The sequence below is a fragment of the Lepidochelys kempii genome, chromosome 24 (assembly GCF_965140265.1).
Source record: "Lepidochelys kempii isolate rLepKem1 chromosome 24, rLepKem1.hap2, whole genome shotgun sequence".
Lineage (NCBI taxonomy): Eukaryota > Metazoa > Chordata > Testudines > Cheloniidae > Lepidochelys > Lepidochelys kempii.
Window position 1 is genome coordinate 8362175 of NC_133279.1, and position 21107 is coordinate 8383281.

Consider the following 21107-nt stretch of genomic DNA (forward strand, 5'->3'; position numbering starts at 1 on the left):
GGCAAGAAGCCTCAGCCTCAAGTCTGAACCGAGCTGCATTTTTAGGACAGAGCAGTTTCACACACAACGAAAGACTGTTATCCTGACACTGAGTTCATGCCATCTTTCTGGTCACCAGCATTCCAGATGCAACCCATCCTGTTCTCCTTCTCTGATCAAAATCCCAATCAGCCGCACAGCTCAAGTGCCTACAGTCTCGGGTTCCTGTTAAAAAATATGCAGCGTCAGCAAATACACCCTGCACATGCTCACTTGGGAAAGTAGAGGAGAAAAGCAGGATACGATCTTAGAGAAATCGTGTGTGTGTGTTGCAAACTCTGAAGACCAGACTACCCACCTCTTCTGGCTTGCTTGCCTAAGAAGCACTAGCAGAGTGCTACATACCCGCTGCAATTGAAGGTTAGCACCTCTGTTGGGTCCAAAAGCAGATGCCCGACATCCACAAGAGACCTGAATAAGAACACCACTGCACCCAGTCACCGGCATTCGATCTAAGCTAGCGTCCCCAGCACTTCGGTAGCCGTAAGACTCCCATTTGGTGGGAACAGATATTAGCAGTGACATATTGAGCACAAAAGTGATGTAACACTCATCAGTCCCAGGGGCAGCCTGCATGGAGAGAGTCTTTTGCTCCCCATTGGATGCAGTGAGCCTCACTGCATCAATTTCCTTCGCAATATGTTAGATGATCAATTACCATAAGCTACACAGACTGCTTCACCGTAGGCACGGGCAGGCGGCCGGCAGCACGTAATGGGAATGACAGCCTGCCTGAATTCCCTCCAGCATGTAACTGACCGGCAGTCAGGGCATCTGTAGGCATGTTTGATTTGCCTCCGCTCCAGCTGTCTGACAGCCAAGCAGGTTACCTGTTTGAGCTCCCAGGGCTCCTTCTATCCTTGATCGGCAGAGCAGCTTGGAGACTGCCCTTCCAGCTGGACGAAAAGCGTGATTCTGCTCTAGCGTACCTCGATACCAAGTTGTTGCCCCAATGGAAGAGGAGAGGGGAGATATAGGCGCCTACCTCACTGCCTTTGAGAAGTCTTGCAGTTTGACCCTGGCTGATGCTGTGGACCGGCCCCGCTGTTTCACCCGGTATTGGTCCCAAAGCCATAGAGGCGTACAGCCAGATGGATAGAGTTGATACTGGGGACTGTGAACAGTTCACAAAAGCTTACATTTGAATTGACATCTGAGGCTTATAGGAAAAGGCTTCGGGGTGTGTAAGAGACCCCAGGTGTGACCCTATATGGAAGCCACCACTCTGATGGGAGAATCTGTCCATGTCCTCAAGAAGCAGTAGCTAAGTCGATGGAAGAATTCTTCTGTTGACCTAGCGCCATCTACGCAGGGACTTAGGTCAGCATAGCTAGATTTTTCACACCCCTGAGTGACACAGCTGAGTTGATGTAAATTTTCTAGCCTAGTGTCAACCAGCCCTAAGTCATCAGAGTGACCAGTGATTTCAGGCAGGTGCTCTGTACTTTAACAATCTGGGCCCCTTTAAGATGTTTCCAATTGGGATCCTCACCTGCCCCCCCCAAAACCTCCCCAAAAATTGTTAAAAGCAACCAAGACAAGTTGTATTAGCTGTTGTGGTGGAACATAGGGAGTGTGGGAGGGGGAATCTCAGGCAGTGAGGCCCTAAAGCCACCTTACCCCTCTGTATACAGGTTTTCACAGGATCACTTCACAAGCAGCGTCGCTTATACATTTCGTACAAGGGTAGAGAGATTGCACGAGTCTGGAAGACACCGTAGTCATCAGGATGTGCCCCAGACACGGACAAGCAAGCACATACACAGAGGGTGCAAACAGTGGAGATATCCCATACAAATACGTGTTTTGGGAGGCAGTGTAGCCTCATGGAAGAGCATTGGAACAGGATTGCTGAGACCTGGGTTGTACCCCCAGCTCGACCCCGGAACTTCTGGGTGACCTTCAACAAGTCATGTCCCCGTTCTGTGCCTCAGTTTCCCCAATCTGTAAAATACGGGTACGGACACTGGCCTCCTGTAAAGCGCTTGAAAGCTAGGGATGAAGAGAGCTGGGGATTATTAGAATTATGAGAAAAGCAAAATGCCAAACACTGCTCCTTTTCATCTAGCGCTGTTCACATCTTTGTCTTTCAGTATCACCCAGGTCACATCAGGCCCCACTGTGCTGGATCCAAGTACTTTATGAAGATGGGCACTATTTCTTGTACCTCTCGTCACTTATTGTACAAGTGGAGAAGCCAACACAGAGGGACAGATTCTTCCCCTCTGAGGTGTGAGCAGTTCCCAGTGAGATTGCCTGTAACTGTGCACATACATTGAAGAGGCAAACTTTGCTTCACGTAAGGTGACACAGCAAGTCGGGGACAGAACCCAGGAGTCCCTGCACTAACCACTACACCATGGTTCCCAGTCCACATCTGGACTGGAAGTGGAGGGTAGTATCCCTTTAAATGGTTTGAGAGCCCTCCAGTAGTGCTCACTGTGTGCTATATTTAAGAAGCTGCAGGAAGCCAGTCCGAGCAGGAGCATACGAGTAGCTAGGTCGGGCATATTTGTGTATATTCAGTAAGCACAATTAGTCATACCCATATGTGTTCTTCAGCTTCTAATAATACGTTCACAGCTATTTTAAAAGGACACACACTACAGGAGCCCAGCAGTCCCAATTCACAGCCTCCACAATCTAACGGTTAGGACTGGACTCTTTCCCGAAGGCTTTTTGTTTGTGTGGGTGTGGGTGAAGACTTGCAGAAATCTTTCTGCCAATTACAGTACCAGTCTCAGTGTTTGGTTCATCCTCTTTGCGGAAATTCAGAATTAAGGTTTACAACTCACTCTTAAATTGGTCCATATCATGCCGGGGGGGAAGAGACAGGAAATAATCTCCAGTCTATATGCTCATAAATGTGATAACTCCATAGTTACACCTGTTTCACACAGAGTGCTAAATCTAGCCTGAGGTCTTCAGCATGACACGTACCAGACATTGACCATCACTAGACCACTCGCCCTCTGCAACATACAGAGAGTGTCAAGATACCGGGTCCCCCTACACTCCGTGTCCTGAGCTTGTGATCCACACAGACTGTAGGAGCATTGAAATAACGAGATTGATTTTATCCAGGGGAGTTTATCCCTAGCATCTGTAAATATACCCAGATCACAAGCAGATAGCAAATACCCTTAATCAATCCTATTATTTTCATATTTCCAGGCTAGACGATGCAGAGCATCAACAAGATGCAGCAGTATCTTACCAGTTGGTCTTAGATCTTCCTCTCTGAATGCATGGGAGGAAAGACCCTGTAAAGCAGAGGGATACTAAACACCTAGTGAGAGACACCTCTGTGATGGGATGGTGCAGGGGGACAGACCATATCAAGGATTCAGAACAGCTGTTTCAAGACTCTCCAGCCACCTAGTGACTAGAAGAAGGAACAAGATCTGGCAAAAGCAACTGATATAAGAGAGGAGCAACAGGAGCCTGGCTGATCACAGCAAGTAGGAAGCGGTGGGTGGCTTTTGTAACAGGAAAAGAACAGATGCTGCAGCACATCAAGGCAGAATGGACACAGTGCAGTCAGGTCGGAGATAGCCCTGCTTGTAGGTGCCAATCCTAGCCTCAAGATTCAGCCAGATGGAGCATGATGTGCCACTGCACGAAGGAAAGAGCAACCGGTACGGGAGGCATCAGCTGTGCTGACCTATAACAGCCTCTATAAAAAGTACACATGGTAAGTCTGACAGAGGCAGGGGGAGAAGAGAGAATGAATAACGTAAGAGACACTACCCAGGAAGCAGAAAGGCAATAAAGTTGGAGGATACCAGATTCCAGGAACTAGTGCCTGGGGGAAGCAGAGGTAACATCACTATTACAGTGTGCAAAAAAACCACTAATCAAGCAAAACACATGGCTGGAATGTTAACACTGCCTCTAGCTCACAAACCCAGATCTCCCTAGCTTGCACCTTGTAACTCCCGTATGTTTCTTGCGTACAACCACGTTTAGTCAGAGGCAGGGACTAGAGACTTACATAGGTTGTAAGCTTTTGGGGGCAGGGGCTTTCTTTATACAGCGCCTAGCACAGTGGAGTCCTGATCCATGATGGGGGCTCTTAGGTGCCACCTGAATAGAGTTAGTATAAGAGTATGCTGCATCTGAATCACACCCTGTCCTACGTGGAGGTGGGTGAGTCATGGTAAATGTTTAATCTGTCAGGAATTCTTACAGTCCAGCTCAGCTGATAAAGGGGCTCGAGAAACAGCATATCTGGACTCCGCTCCCACCCGAAAAAGGGGAAGAGCAGTCCTGAGAGAAACCCAGCCCAAACGCTGTCCCAAAGGAGGGATTTTAGTGTTTACAAGATAGTACACATCAGAACGGAGGGGGGAGGAGTAGAGTGTTGTACGCAGTTACATTAAACTGAGCACTGTGCTCACCCAGCTATGGCCAAGCTAGAGCTTTATGACACAATTGCATCTTAACTCTACCCTGCAATAGCCTCTCCAGTGCTTGCTGGGTTAGCACCAGTGTTGAGTAATTCTGCAAGGAGGCTAGAACTTGGGACTCCAATTTCTCAGGGTACATCTCTGCAGCAGCTGGGAGGGGCTATTCCCAGCTCGGGCAGACATACACGCACAAGCTCTGCTTGGTTTAGCACACTATGGCGGCAGCAGCATGGGTGGTGGCTCTGACTAGCTGCCAGAGTGCTGTCCCGCCCGCCCGGCCCCCTGGGTATGTATTCAGGCGGCTAGCCCGAGCCAGTGGCCCGAGCCAGTGGCCACACAGCTATGTCTAGTGAGAAGAGCTAGCACATGTACACCCACCTGAGCTGGGGAATCACACCTGTCAGCTGCTGTATAGACATACTTCCAGCTGGAAGCCCTTGAAGGACTAAAGCCTAAACTGGATTTCATGCAAGCCATTTCAGTGTTATACTGCAGGGATTAATTTGGCCCATAGAGTTAAGATAAGGAAGTAAAGACAACACTGGAAGGGCAACTGGAGGCTGCTAATGGGTCTTCACACACACACACACACACACCCCCAACCTGGAGCTGTTGAATCACTGTTTTACTGATGGAAAGAGGCCAACTTCTGCTCATGGAGATAGCAACACAATAGTACCTTTGGTAACAGGTTAACCCAAAAGGGTATTTTGCAACTGGCAGAAAGAGAATGGAAAACATTTAAAAAAAAAAAAAGGGGGGGGGGGCTACATAAATCCTCTTAATTCAAAAAGGAAATCTAGAGGCTGAACTTCTGCAAGATGTGGGAAAATGCATCTAGATGATCACACAGCTCAGTGTTTGTAATTTAGACCTTACGGCTATTGAAGAAACAGCTGTCTCTCACACAGTTAGGGCCCTACCAAATCACGGATTGTGAAATCTGGTCTCCTCTGTGAAAGCTGGCTATTGTAGAGGGCTTGTGGTACTGCTGCCCTTACTTCTGCACTGCCTTCAGAGCTGGGTGGCCAGAGAGCGGGGTCTGCTGGCCAGGCACCCAGCCCAAAAGGCAGAGCCACCGCCAGCAGTCACACAGAAGGAAGGGTGGCATGGTATGATATTGCCACCCTTACTTCTCTGCTGCTGCTGGCCTAGCCTATTCCTATTATTCCTAGCCAGCAGCTGCCACTCTCTGGCCACCCAGCTCTGAAGGCAGCACAGAAGTAACGGTGGCTATACTGTGATTGAAACCCCCCCCTCCAGAATAGGCTTGCAACACCCCACCCTCTCTACACCCTGTGACCCTCTTTTGAATCAGGACCCCCCATGATTACACCACCAAGAAATTTAAGATTTAAATATCTAAAACTCTGAAATTCAAGTTTTTGAAAATGCTAGGACTGTGAAATTTACCAAAACAGACCATGAATTTGTCAGGGCCCTACATATGGGAAGTGTTGTTTAAGATAAGTCTCAAGTCTTGGAATAGTCTAAGGAATTGGCCAGATAGATCACACCCAGAGTGACATCACTGAGATATACCCTCCTATTTTAACTAGCACAATGGAAAGAAATGGTTACTATTTCCTCCTGTTACCTTCCACAAAGTTTTAAGCCACTTCCAGTGTGGGCCCACAAGAATTGCAATCCATCTGAAATTTGCTGTCACATGTTTAGATACAGTTGTCTACACATATCACATGAGACCTGGCCCTATTCTACACAGCCTTTTCCCAGCATATACCTGCACAGACAGAGCGTGGTGTCAGAAAAGTAGCCACCCTTCATTCCAAAGGTATGAGTGATCTTAGGGCCACACAAAAAAACTGCATCACATACCACATTTAAAATGTGCAAGGTGGAAAACACTGTAGAATCGGTGACTAGAACTTGTGGCCATTCCTTGAAGTGTGTGCTAGCCAAGAGGTCAGAACCATGAGAGAGTTTAACAAAAAAAAACCCCAAAAAAGTACTCGAAATGAGTCAGCACCATGCAGCATTCCAACGTCACACAGGATTTGCCTGCAGGTGCTGCAGACAGAATGGAATCTCAGGTATACAACCCACTTCGCAGCCATTGCACAACTTTCGGCAGTGAAAGGTAAATAATGATTAAAAGGCAAGACACGTACTCCACAGGAAGACAAATATGTCCGTTTTCCTTCTTGACAATAGAGAAGGTTTTCCTTATTAACCAATGCTTATTAAATGTATCGTTTTAGAGGCACTCTCTCTTCTCTTTGTTAAGAAAGAAACTATAGCCTGTTTGGGAGAAACTAGGGCTACAGTGCCTTGTTATTTCACATTCAATGGCTATAGAGGGGACAAGAGAAATTCTACGTAGCAGTTTCCCCCTGCTGCACCCCCTAGTTGTCACAAGATTAGAAGACGCATTGCATTGGCAGGCCTGGAAGTCAGGATTCTTGGGTTCTATCCCCATCAACTTGCTGGGTGGCCTTGGGCAAGTCTCTTCCTCTCTTAATGACAGGTTTCAGAGTAGCAGCCATGTTAGTCTGTATCCGGAAAAAGAAAAGGAGGACTTGTGGCACCTTAGAGACTAACAGATTTATCTGAGCATAAGCTTTTGTGAGCGACAGCTCACTTTCCACTGTATGCATCCGATGAAGTGAGCTGTCGCTCACGAAAGCTTATGCTAAATAAATCTGTTAGTCTCTAAGGTGCCACAGGTACTCCTTTTCTCTTCCTCTCTGCATCTCAGGGTAGGTTTATTCGGCAATAAAACACCTGCGCCTGGCCCGTATCAGCTGACTTGGGCTGGCTGTAGGGTTATAAAATTGCAGTGTAGGCCTTGGGGCTTGGACTGAAACCCAAGTGTCAACACTGTCGTTATATAGCCCCACAGCCCAGGCCAGACCAGAGTCAGCTGATATGGGCCTGGCACAGGTGCTTCATTGCAGTGTAAACACACCCTCAGTTCACCCCCACCCCCAATCTGAGAATGAGGATAACACTAACATTATAAAAATGCATTTGAGATCTGCAGGTGAGACTAGATGCAAAGGAATCTCAAAACGTGCATACGCATCTAACAACGCAGCTCTTTCATCCCACAAGCAAGGAAGAAAAAAAAAAAAGAGTCCATAGTTAATGATCAACCACCAAGATAATGGAAAAGTTTCCCCTAACCTCTAGTTTCACTTCATATTCCCTACACACTGTCCCACAAGCCAACTAAACACATTTTAATGCTTCTGATTTATTAATTGACAGTAAAAGTATCTTTGATGCCACATTCATAGATATTTAGGTCAGAAGAGACCATTATGATCATCTAGTCTGACCTCCTGCACAACGCAGGCCACAGAATTTCACCCACCACTCCTGCGAAAAACCTATTACCTATGCCTGAGCTATTGAAGTCCTCAAATCGTGGTTTAAAGACTTCAAGGAGCAGAAAGAAAAGGAGTACTTGTGGCACCTTAGAGACCAACCAATTTATTTGAGCATAAGCTTTTGTGAGCTACAGCTCACTTCATCGGATGCATACTGTGGAAACTGCAGAAGACATTATATACACAGAGACCATGAAACAATACCTCCTCCCATCCCACTCTCCTGCTGGTAATAGCTTATCTAAAGTGATCACTCTCCTTACAATGTGTATGATAATCAAGGTGGGCCATTTCCAGCACAAATCCAGGTTTTCTCAACCCCCCCTTCCAAAAACCACACATACTAACTCACTCTCCTGCTGGTAATAGCTTATCCAAAGTGACCACTCTCCCTACAATAAGAAAAGGAATACCTTGTTTTTTCCTACCCTCCCCCCCCCCCCCCCGACGTTCTGGTTAAACTTGGATTTGTGCTGGAAATGGCCCACCTTGATTATCATGCACATTGTAGGGAGATTTCGGAGTAACAGCCCTGTTAGTCTGTATTCGCAAAAAGAAAGAGTACTTGTGGCACCTTAGAGACCAACCAATTTATTTGAGCATAAGTTTTCGTGAGCTACAGCTACTTCTGCTCAAATAAATTTACAACCTATCCTAAAGGATGACCCAACACTCTCACAAATCTTGGGAGACAGGCCAGTCCTTGCCTACAGACAGCCCCGCAACCTGAAGCAAATACTCACCAACAACCACATACCACACAACAGAACCACTAACCCAGAAACTTATCCTTGCAACAAAGCCCGTTGCCAACTGTGCCCACATATCTATTCAGGGGACACCATCACAGGGCCTAATAACATCAGCCACACTATCAGAGGCTCGTTCACCTGCACATCCACCAATGTGATATATGCCATCATGTGCCAGCAATGCCCCTCTGCCATGTACATTGGTCAAACTGGACAGTCTCTACGTAAAAGAATAAATGGACACAAATCAGATGTCAAGAATTATAACATTCATAAACCAGTCGGAGAACACTTCAATCTCTCTGGTCACGCAATCACAGACATGAAGGTCGCTATCTTAAAACAAAAAAACTTCAAATCCAGACTCCAGCGAGAAACTGCTGAATTGGAATTCATTTGCAAATTGGATACTATTAATTTAGGCTTAAATAGAGACTTGGAGTGGCTAAGTCATTATGCAAGGTAGCCTGTTTCCTCTTGTTTTTTCCTACCCCCCCCCCCAGATGTTCTGGTTTAACTTGGATTTTAACTTGAAGAGTGCTCAGTTTGGATGAGCTATTACCAGCAGGAGAGTGAGTTTGTGTGTGTATGGGGGTGGGGGGGATGTGAGAACCTGGATTTATGCAGGAAATAGCCCAGCTTGATTGTCATGCACATTGTGTAAAGAGTTGTCACTTTGGATGGGCTATCACCAGCAGGAGAGTGAATTTGTGTGGGGGGGTGGAGGGTGAGAAAACCTGGATTTGTGCTGGAAATCACTTTAGATAAGCTATTACCAGCAGGACAGTGGGGTGGGAGGAGATATTGTTTCATATTCTCTGTGTATATATAAAGCCTGCTGCAGTTTCCACGATATGCATCTGAGGAAGTGAGCTGTAGCTCACGAAAGCTTATGCTCTAATAAATTGGTTAGTCTCTAAGGTGCCACAAGTCCTCCTTTTCTTTTTTCAAATAAATTGGTTAGTCTCTAAGGTGCCACAAGTACTCTTTCTTTTTGCGAATACAGACTAACAGGGCTGTTACTCCGAAATCTCCCTACAATGTGCATGATAATCAAGGTGGGCCATTTCCAGCACAAATCCAAGTTTAACCAGAACGTTGGGGGGGAGGGGTGGGGAGGGTAGGAAAAAACAAGGGAAAATAGGCTACCTTGCATAATGACTTAGCCACTCCAAGTCTCTATTTAAGCCTAAATTAATAGTATCCAATTTGCAAATGAATTCCAATTCAGCAGTTTCTCGCTGGAGTCAGGATTTGAAGTTTTTTTGGTTGTAAGATAGCGACCTTCACGTCTGTGATTCCGTGACCAGAGAGACTGAAGTGTTCTCCGACTGGTTTATGAATGTTATAATTCTTGACATCTGATTTGTGTCCATTTATTCTTTTACGTAGAGACTGTCCAGTTTGACCAATGTACATGGCAGAGGGGCATTGCTGGCATATGATGGCATATATCACATTGGTGGATGTGCAGGTGAACGAGCCTCTGATAGTGTGGCTGATGTGATTAGGCCCTGTGATGGTGTCCCCTGAATAGATATGTGGGCACAGTTGGCAACGGGCTTTGTTACAAGGATAGGTTCCTGGGTTAGTGGTTCTGTTGTGTGGTATTTGCTTCAGGTTGGGGGGCTGTCTGTAGGCAAGGACTGGCCTGTCTCGTAGATCCTTAATAATGCGTTGGAGGGGTTTTAGTTGGGGGCTGAAGGTGACGGCTAGTGGCGTTCTGTTATTTTCTTTGTTAGGCCTGTCCTGTAGTAGGTGACTTCTGGGAACTCTTCTGGCTCTGTCAATCTGTTTCTTCACTTCCGCAGGTGGGTATTGTAGTTGTAAGAATGCTTGATAGAGATCTTGTAGGTGTTTGTCTGAGGGGTTGGAGCAAATGCGGTTGTATCGCAGACTTTGGCTTATGCTCATATAAATTGGTTAGTCTCTAAGGTGCCACAAGTACTCCTTTTCTTTTTGCGAATACAGACTAACACGGCTGTTACTCTGAAACCTTTCAAGGAGCAGAGAATCCTCCAGCAAGTGACCCATGCCCCATGCTACAGAGGAAGGCTAAAAACCTCCAGGGCCTCTGCCAAACTGGCCTGTAGGAAAATTCCTTCCTGACCCCAAAGATTTCAATCAGCTGAACCCTGAGCATATGGGCAAGATTCACCAGCCAGACACCCAGGACCAATTCCTACCTTTCCAGCGAATGCAGGAGGAGATGTCTAAGCAGCTATGCAACATTTTTCGCCGTCCAGAAAACATGCTTCTACAGCTGCAGTCCCCCTCCTATACAGGAGGCAAGCTACGATGATTTTGCTGCAAACTGTTTTATTTATGCCTACGCATAACTTATTAAGCAGGTGGAAAAAAGCCTCCGTTATTATGTTAAAGAAAAAAAAATGGTTAAGAAGCTTATTGAAATGCTAACCCTTACAAGAGGGGGCAGGGACATAAAAACTCTACCAGAGGAAGCCATAATAGATACATTCTTTACACCGAAAAAGTTTCCAATGAAGCATCGGCCATAGGTATGCTGGTATTTTGGAGTGACTTTTGAAAAGGCTTATGTGACTGTGGCCTGGTATACATGGCGGCGGGGCGGAAGGAAGGGAATCGATCTAAGTTTTGCAACTTCAGCTACGTGAATAACGTAGCCGAAGTCAACGTACTTAGATCTACTCACCGCAGTGTCCTCACTGGGGTGAGTCGACTGCTGCCACTCCCCCATCGATTCCGCCTGCGCCTCTCGCAGCGCTGGAGTACAGGAGTCGATGGGAGAGCGCTCAGGAGTCGATTTATCACGTCTAGACTAGATGCGATAAATTGACCCCAGCTGAATCGATTGCTGCCCGCCAATCCAGCGGGTAGTATAGACATACCCTTTGAGAAGTCAATGGGACGTGTGCTGTTTCATTTAGGGCTTGTCTACACAGGGAAGTTTTACCAGTAGAATCCACCATGTGAACACACTTATTCCAGAAGAGTGGCTTTCCCACCACCAGTTTAGGTTCAAATCCCTTCCCAAATGACATAAACTGAAAGGATACCCTCTTATTCCAGAATAAGAGTTATACCAGTATAATTTATTAAGCAATCCTTAATAGGAATTGGAAAAGTCCCTCCCCCCACAAAAGAAAATAGTGACTAAGACACTGGCAAATTACAAATCAATTGTAAAAAGGAGGTGCTAAGAAGCTACCACCATTTTAGATTATGGGTTAAATTTTCAAAAGGACCCAGGTGATTAGGAGCCCACGGGTATGTCTACATTACAGCTGTTACAGTGGCAGCTATGCCACCGTAGCGTAGACACTTGCTACACCATTGGAAGGTGTTTTTCCTGTCAGCTCAGTTAATCCTCCTCTCTGAAAGGCGCAAGCTAGGTCAATGGAAGAATTCTTCTGTTGACCTTGATGCGTCTACACCAGTTGTTAGGTTGATCTTACTACAGCGCTCAGGTCACAAAATTTTTCACAGCCCTGAGTGATGTAACTAGGTCGATCTAACTTTTAAGTATAGACCAGGCCTAAGCCCCACTGACTTTCAGTGACACTTCAGAGCCCCAAGACCTACCTACCATTTTGAAAGGGGGTAGATTTGCTACAGAATTAAGTGACCGTGCTACTGCAGTGTAGACGTATCCTGAAGTCACTTTTAAAAATGGGACTCTGGTTCTTTTGAAAATTTTACCCTACGACAGGGTAGGCTGGGAGATTTTTTTTTTTTAACTTTATTTAAATTATAAGTTTTTTATTTTTAAAAATAAACCTGTTTAAAATGAAAACTGAATTTAATACAAAATATATTACGGTCTAATCTTGTTATAATCTCTTAAAATATTTAAGTTAAAAAGATAAATATGGTGTTTTGTCTCTTTAAATTACCGTTACCATCCTAACGCAGCTTGACCCACATCACGAGCAAAAGTTAATTTAGTAAATATATCATTCACTATTTTCTAACACATTAACACGTACAAGAATCTGAAAATATTAAGCTATATTATTGCTTATATAAATGTATCTATTTATAGTATACTCTCCTAGAGAGCAAAAAATTGTACCAAATCTAGTGCAAAGATACTATTTAGTAGTAAATCAACATTATTTTAATGGTTATATCAACCAATATTCTTTAGAAAATAACTGAAGTACAAATAGAAAAGCTGATTAAAATTTATGAGTTAAATCAAGGTTTTCCTTGAAATCAATCCACACTGCCTTATACTAGCTGGATTTTAAGAAGCCAAATTTAGTAGTCCCCGTTTGTTCTTTTTACCCATTTTCTGCATTTCATTCAACCTGGATAGTGAAGATTGATCCCAAAATATGGAAATAGATTGGTCACTTGCCTGATGCTGGAATATCTGAATTGCAAGACAGAGAAAATGCAGGGTTTTTTAAACCCAAACATGATTTCCTTATTGATTTAGAACCTGATCCTACAGAGACTTGTGCATAAAGATAACCACATACATGAGAGCAGTCCTGGTTTGGGCCCCTGTTCAGCAAAAGCTTTGAAGTTGGTAGGATTGTCTTTAAAATGTCTTTAAAAGCTTTGCTCAAACAGGGCCTGGAGCCATAAGTAGTTAATACTCCAAATAGTCGCTCTTCAGATACTTCCTGCCTAGGTATGCACAGTTAGAAAGACTAATTCCAACATCCTAGATACGTGTGAGATGCCAGATTTAAGAAATAAATATTTAACTTAATAGTAAAATAAAACAAACTGTTACATGAATTGCATCATGTCAAAATTCCCACAGATTTCTGTTCCTGTTAATCTTCCATTTGTCAATTTCAAAACAAATCGTGCTTCTGAAAACAGTTATTCAGATTCACACAGACCCACCAGTAAATATTTAATGGCGGACATAAATACTGGAGTAAAGAACTGCTCCTCAGAACATGTAATGAATCTGCACCTGGCTGTTTTTCCAGTACAGTGCCAAGGTATTTTAGAATACTAATGTGCATGTCGCTGGTTTGGTGTTCGGGGATTTGGCCTTTCTGAAAGTTAACCCCTTCGTTTTAAAACAAATGCAAAAGAGTGAGGGAAAGTAGTCAGACCTAGAATAATCTTTAAAATTATATTAGGAAATTCAATCCCCTCCTCCCCCCCAAAAAATGATGTTCCATAATACACTTCTTTTTATTATTTCAAGCACTTTTGTTTGGAGTTAGAAAGTCGCCTGAAGAGCCTGCAACCCAAAACGAACATGACAGCATTTGTGCTAATGCAAAAAGAAAAGGAGTACTTGTGGCACCTTAGAGACTAACCAATTTATTTGAGCATAAGCTTTCGTGAGCTACAGCTCACTTCGTCGGATGCATACTGTGGAAAGTATAGAAGATCTTTTTATACACACAAAGCATGAAAAAATGGTGTTTACCACTACAAAAGGTTTTCTCTCCCCCCCACCCCACTCTCCTGCTGGTAATAGCTTATCTAAAGTGATCACTCTCCTTACAATGTGTATGATAATCAAGTTGGGCCATTTCCAGCATAAGATAAGCTATTACCAGCAGGAGAGTGGGGTGGGGGGAGAGAAAACCTTTTGTAGTGGTAAACACCCATTTTTTCATGCTTTGAGTGTATAAAAAGATCTTCTATACTTTCCACAGTATGCATCCGACGAAGTGAGCTGTAGCTCACGAAAGCTTATGCTCAAATAAATTGGTTCGTCTCTAAGGTGTCACAAGTACTCCTTTTCTTTTTTGCGAATACAGACTAACACGGCTGTTACTCTGAAACCTGTGCTAATGCAGTGGTTTTCAACCTGTAGTCCACAGACTACATCTCCCTTTGAAAATGTTTAGGGGTCCACAAACGAAAAAAAGGTTAAAAACCATTGTGTTAGTGCATGAGTATCAGAGACTGAAACTAACACCTGTCCTGGATCATTACTGTTCAGACTAAAACATGATGAAAAGCAAAACCAAATCAGCTGTTTTTCTCATAACGCTTTATTTTTCCAGTTAGTAGTCTAAGGACTTTTAAAAAATCACACATGGTATGTGTGGGGGATTTTTCCATTTTTTAAAAAACATGTAGGAATATCTAAGAAAGACAGATAGTTCATAAATCTGAAAATTGTACCCATGATCTAAGAGCCCCTTGACTTTCAGCAACATTCGGGGCCCAAGTCACTTAAGTGGTTCTGAAAATTTCAACCTATACCAGCAACATGACACATACCTTGACAGCATTTTGAATGTTTTACTTGTATATTGTTTGCCTGTTTGCATATTGAGGGTCACGGTGAGCAGCACTGTAATCCATGAAAAGCCCTACAGATGTCAATGGGCTACTCAACCCACGAGAATGGCCTTACTGGGTCAGACCAATGGGTCCTTCTAGCCCAGCATCCTCTCTTCCAACAGTGGCCAATGCCACGTGCTTCAGAGGAAATGGACAGAACAGAGCAATTATAAAGTGATCCATCCCTTGGCGCCCTGGTCCCAGCATCTGGCCATCAGAGGCTTAGGGATACCAAGAGCATGGGGTTGCATCCCTGACCAACTTGGCTAATAGCCATCGATGGACCCATCCTCAATTAATTTAGCTAATGCTTTTTTAAACCCATTTATACTTTTGGCCTTCACAACGCCCCCTGGCAACAAGTTCCACAGGTTAACCATGTGCTGGGTGAAGAAATACTTCCTTTTGTTTGTTATGCAGCCTATTAATTTCATTGTGTGACCCCCGGTTCTTGAGTTATGTAAAGGGATAACTAACACTTCCTTATTCACTTTCTCCACATTATTCATGATTTTAATAAACCTGTATTATATCTTTCCCCAATTCTAATATATCTTTTTTGAGATGGGGAGACCAGAACCACACACAATATTCAAGGTGTGGGCATACCATGGCATTATGATGATATTTTCTGTCTTATTATCCATCCCTTTCCTAATGGTTCCTAACATTCTGTTAGCCTTTTTGACTGCTGTCACACATTGAACAGATGTTTTCAGAGAACTATCCACAATGACTCCCAAGATCTTTCTTGAGTGGCAACAGCTAATGTATAGCTGAGATTATGTTTTCCAGTGTGCATTACTTTGCAATTATCAAGCAAACATTTCAGCACCAGGTCATTGGATTATAAGCCCTTTGGCACAATGACTCAGAATCCTATTCTCCAATGCCCTACACTTTTTAATCAGTCACACCACAGCAAAATACACATATAAATACTACCCTTTATAGCATTTGTAATTCACTTGGCAATGTGCAGGGCAGTAGAGAATTAATTTCTCTCTCTTCTTATGTTTGTACAGCTCCTAGCACCCAAGATGTGCTACCACAATAGGAAGCAACTACACTGCAGTATATTAAGATTAAGGGGAAAGTAACCAATACACAGACCAGTTAGTTTTTTCAATCGATCAATCAAGGCCTTGAGGCCCAAGAGAGATCCTGCAAGTAACTCTTAGCCCCATAATTATCATGTGTTCTCCTAAGTGACAAAGAATTGTCAACAGGAATAGCCACACGAACAGCACTTTACTCTACTAGAACTCTTTAAACAGAAACAGAGCCTATTCAAAACCAGACCAACTGGTTGGAGGGGAGGGGGTGAAATGAAGAAAAAGAAATCTCCACAACCAACCTGTTAATGTATTCTAAAACGAAGGTTGCTAAATTAGCCTAAAGATAAAGAGTTATTATTGAACACAGATGCCGAGGGCCAATTTAAAAGCATTATGTAAAAAGGGAAGAAGCGAAGGGAGATGCCCGCTTTGAAATAAGAAAAGGAGTACTTGTGGCACCTTAGAGACTAACCAATTTATTTGAGCATAAGCTTTCGTGAGCTACAGCTCACTTCATCGGATGCATACCGTGGAAACTGCAGCAGACTTTATATATACACAGAGAATATGAAACAATATCTCCTCCCACCCCACTGTCCTGCTGGTAATAGCTTATCTAAAGTGATCATCAGGTGGGCCATTTCCAGCACAAATCCAGGTTTTCTCACCCTCCACCCCCCCCCCCCCCACAAATTTGAAATAGCTGCCCAAGCATGAAGCACAGTCTAACCAACTTTCAACACTGCACATTACTCCGGATCAGTCGGTTTGATGTCTGACTTCAGTAGCCAAACAAGAATGACAACAACCAGCAGCACATTCTCCTTCCTTGGAGCTGGAGGCAGGAGTGGAAGGGATATCTGAACTGTGGAAACAAACCCGGCAAGTGACTAGGGAATGAAGGACACAGCAGGATTCTATCTCTGGGGCAGCGGGGGAAGAAAACCAAGTGCACTGTCCACAGAGAGAATGGACTGAATTAAAATAAAAAAAAATACACCATTGGCTTGGGTAAGAGTTAAAGGCACTTAGCATCTTGCAGGATTGGATCCCAGTCCTCTCTCTTTCTGTCTCTCTGCCTCCCGGGTCAGGAAATAATATTGTGGTATTGGATTATGACAATTCCTAGCTCTTATATAGCTCTTGTTGTCAGTAGATCTCAAAAGTGCTTTACAAAGGAGATCAGCAACATTATCTCCACTTTACGGAAAGGAGTATCGAGGCACAGGGACAGGAAGTGACTTGCCCAAGGTCACCCAGCAAACCAGTGGCAGAGCCAAGAATTGAAACGCCGTCTCCTGAGTGACAGTGCAATGAACTACCCACTAAGCCACACTGCCTTCCATGATGCATCACATAATCCCACTCTCAGCCTCTAGATACCAGCAAATGTGATAGGAGACTAGGGAGTAGTTTTTCTTTTAAAGAGAAACACATTTTAAATATGTTAGTATTATTGTTTTATGATGGTAAACCTTCAAAGTCCCAACAGAGATCAGAACCCCCCTGTGCTAAGTGTGATGTAGCTCTATAATTAGAGACACTCCCCTCCCCCAAGGAGTTCACAATCAAGACAGAGGAAGGGTTATTATCCCTAGGAGGTCCTATGCACAAGACTAAGCAACTTGCCCAGCATCACATAGGAAGTCAGTGGCACAGCACGAACTAAACCCAAATGTCTCGAGTCCTACCCACTACCTTCATCACTAAGCCATCCATCCCCTCTCCTCTTAGAGGTGAAAAATTCCCCAACAACTCACGCCATCAACTGGGGTTTGTGGCAGTAATAAAACCCTTGACAGGAGCACTGTTTTATTACATAAGCAAGAGCCCTATATTCCTAATTATTGTGTATAAACAAACAGATCCCATGCTGAAGGGTGCAGTCTAATTAGACAGAACAGGACTACATGATGGAATATGTCATCCTTCAGCACAGTTTCTTAACTGAAGGTCCTTGACAGAAATGGAACACAATAAATTAAAAGATTACAAGATTTTAAGCCCGAGCAATCTGTAAATCATGGTTTGGAAACACACACTTGGGAGCAGACAGCCATTCCACAGAAACAATCATTCTGCAAAGACACCTATCTCTTTTGGTTTGTGAATGGATTGTATTTTTAAAGTGCCCTGTCAGGACATCTTTTTACACAGCTACAAAATAAATGCCACAAGATGTAGTATGAGAACAATACAGGCATGGCACAGATAGCTGAACCTAATGTATTAACACAATGGGAAGGAATTGTCTTTTAAAAAGCCTCAAGCCTATAAAGATTAAAAGAATCCCAGCATAGTATTCACGTTGTAATCAGCTGCTGAGTGTAAATAAATAAATAAATAATCTAGGGCTCAGATTTTTCTTCTGATTGAAGAAAAAAAAACAAAAAACAAACTTACTGGTAAAAATACCATCCTTCAGAATGAATGTTAAAGAAGGGCAGGGTAGAGCAGTGTAAGAAACTGCACATTAAATTTTAAAGATGCTGCATTACACAAATTCTGCAACCAGAGGTGAAACCCAAATTATAGCGCTTTAAGATAGTAAGGCAAACTGAATCAAAATTCACAAAATTTGCTGGGTCCAAGACACTTTTTCAAATCAAGGCTTCCCCTGAAGACATTTATCCCCTCCTTCCCTGCAATTTGAGACCTCACCAGGAGTCTTCGCATAAAACAAGACAATGACTCATGTCAAGTTAGGATTATCTCAGCACTTAGTACAGTCAAGAGTTTGGTTTTGGTTTTGGTTTTGGGGGGGTGGGGGGGGAAGAAAAGATAAGCAGAAAGATTAAACTGGACAACTCCAACCATTCACTTGTCATGCAGTTACACACAGCTTCTATGTTTAGGCCAGTGGCACTTAGCTCTTAGAGGGAAACTCACTTTGTGAGAACTGAGCTACTAAACACTTAAACATTTACAATACAATTACTAGTGCAAAAAGTTCATTGCCAACTCCTAATTAATTACAATCACCCTCCATTAGAGCAGCTAAAACAGAAGTTCTCATTTGCTTTACATGGCAACTGCCATAAATACAGAATTCTTCTGTCCAGTGAGGTATAACAGGCTGAGACATTAAGGGTTTGTTTACACAACAGTTTTCACAAAGCCTAATCTTGTTCCTTCATCTTCAGTGAAAAGTTTGTTTGGATGTGAAGTATTTCCATCACACACACCATAAGAGACTGGTGAGGGGCGCTCAGAAATAGCAGCATTGTTCTGAATGCATGGGAACCAGAGAGTGAAACTGAGTAATGAGTTTCAATGTTTGCTGGAGTTTCGATCAGCTTGGGGAGGGGAGAGGAGGGATGCAGCCTGAACACTAGCAAACTGCACGTGCAATTTTAAGGACCCTTTGGATTTTAATCATTTCAGGTATTGTCAGCGACACAGGGAAAGGATTCTTGTGCGTTCTTACTGTGTCCCTCTACAGAGGGAACGCAACAGTGTCCAGGTCAGCGTCACAAGAGATTATATTCAATTCAGCATGAGAAGATACACACAGGTCTACAAGTAGGGGGCCACAGACCATTTGCTCACCACCGCTTGGAGAACGGTACTACCCACAATTAAGTTGGGATTTTAACTCAGCTACTAGTAACTGGTTAGATTACATTTTTCTACTGGGCATGGGGCTATTTGTTTGCTTTAGGTCATGGTGATTTAATGCTGCTCATATCTTTCATCCTGACAAACCCGGAGTCCGAAGTCCCCGTTTAGCCACCGATCAGGGCCAAGCTGTGTGGAAGTAGCCGGGGCTTCAGCCAGAATCCCTGCCAACGGGCCTCACCAGCAGACAGACCCTCGTGCGGGCCCTCAAGTTCAGTCTCCATGTCTCATGCAGCCTCTCTGCTGAGGCTACTAACACAGCAGCCTGTTGTGGCCATCCAGGATGGCAACTTTGCTAAGTACCTGGCCGCTAGGAACTGGACGGAAAGCCCGTAACACAAGGGCCACTGAATGGCCATGGCTTCTAGTCACTTCCAGCCTGGGCTGGATTTGAGCAGGTGTCCTGGGGGTGAAGGGCTCCAGATACCTCCCACTCCCTCAAGCCAGTCAATTTCCCCCCCACCCCCAATCTCCAGCTGCTGTCACAAGCCTTGTAACACATCTGTGGTGTTATACACACACTCTCCAGCGGGACTTAATCTGGGTGGGAAAACCTCAGTGGATGATGATGCTTCTCGGGGAATAATGGGGAGAAGCTGGGGCTTGGGAAGGGTGAAGCGGGTGTCTCTTCCTAGGGAGAGTAACTAGAACAGGGACACAACAAGAGGGAGCCCTATACGAGGAGGGAGGACACACCAGGGGAGGGGGGGGGTGTCTTATGGGGCAGGGGAAGGTGCGTGTGTTGGGGGAGGGAGGTAAGCACATGCACATCACGGAGAATTAGGGGTTTCCCACCAAAGGATGAAGGGCTGTTCTAGGGGCACATGCTATAGGAGGGAGCTCCTAATAGGAGAAGTCACTATAGAGGGAGTATGGGTCCCCAGGGGAAGAGTCCTTATACAGGCAGCCACCACAGAGGGGAGCTCCCTATAGGGGCAGTCATGATGGGGGCGGGTGCTATATGGGGAGAGCGGGTCCCGAAGAGAAGAGAATCCCTGTACAGGGAAGCCCTGTGGGACACGGGGTCACTATAGGGAACCAGCAGGTCCCCAGGAGGCAGGGAGGCCCCTTGGGCAGGCAAGCGCCTATAGGAGCAGCAGCTATAGGGGAAGGCAGCCCCCTCTAGGGGCAGGGCGGGTCCCAGGGGGCAGAGCCCCTATAGAAACCGTAGCTGCGGAGGAAGGCAACGCCCCACAGGGGCAGGGGGCCCCGCACTCACCGTGCCCAGGCCGCTCCCCGCCGCGAGCGCTCCTCACCTCCGCGCCCCACCGCAACCTGTTACCTTCGCCCAGGCCCCGCCCCCGGCCCCTGCCATTGGCCCGGGCTCCGGCCAGACCCGCCCCCCTCCCCTCCGCGGTGAGACAGCCACGCCCCTACTGCGCGCCACCCCCGCCCCCGTTGGCCCGCGGCCAGCTCGCGGGGGCCCGGGGGGCAGGAGAGGTCATGTGACTCCCCCAAGGAGAGAGGGGGCGCGCCGCCATCTTGGCGAGGGTGAGGTTCGAAGGACGCGTTCGCAACAAGCCCCGCCCCGCGCAGCCCCCCCCCCCCCGCCTCACGAGGCTCCTCCCGAGCTAGCGCCCCTCTGGCTTGAGCAGCCTCCCCCCCGACCTGGGTAGCCCCCCTCAG

The 21107-nt window shown here is 45.2% G+C and overlaps 1 protein-coding gene across 8 annotated transcripts in view; it reads right to left on the reverse strand.

Annotated features, from left to right (window-relative positions):
- CGN (cingulin) overlaps window positions 1–20784 on the reverse strand; it is a 66379-nt gene extending 45595 nt beyond the window's left edge. For 6 of the 8 annotated variants that reach the window (XM_073322423.1, XM_073322426.1, XM_073322424.1 and 3 more), the window contains exon 1: window positions 20701–20784. The gene's annotated coding sequence lies outside the window, so the exon portion shown is untranslated. The other 2 variants (XM_073322421.1, XM_073322422.1) reach the window with 2 other exon arrangements.
- Window positions 20785–21107: the final 323 nt, after the last annotated feature.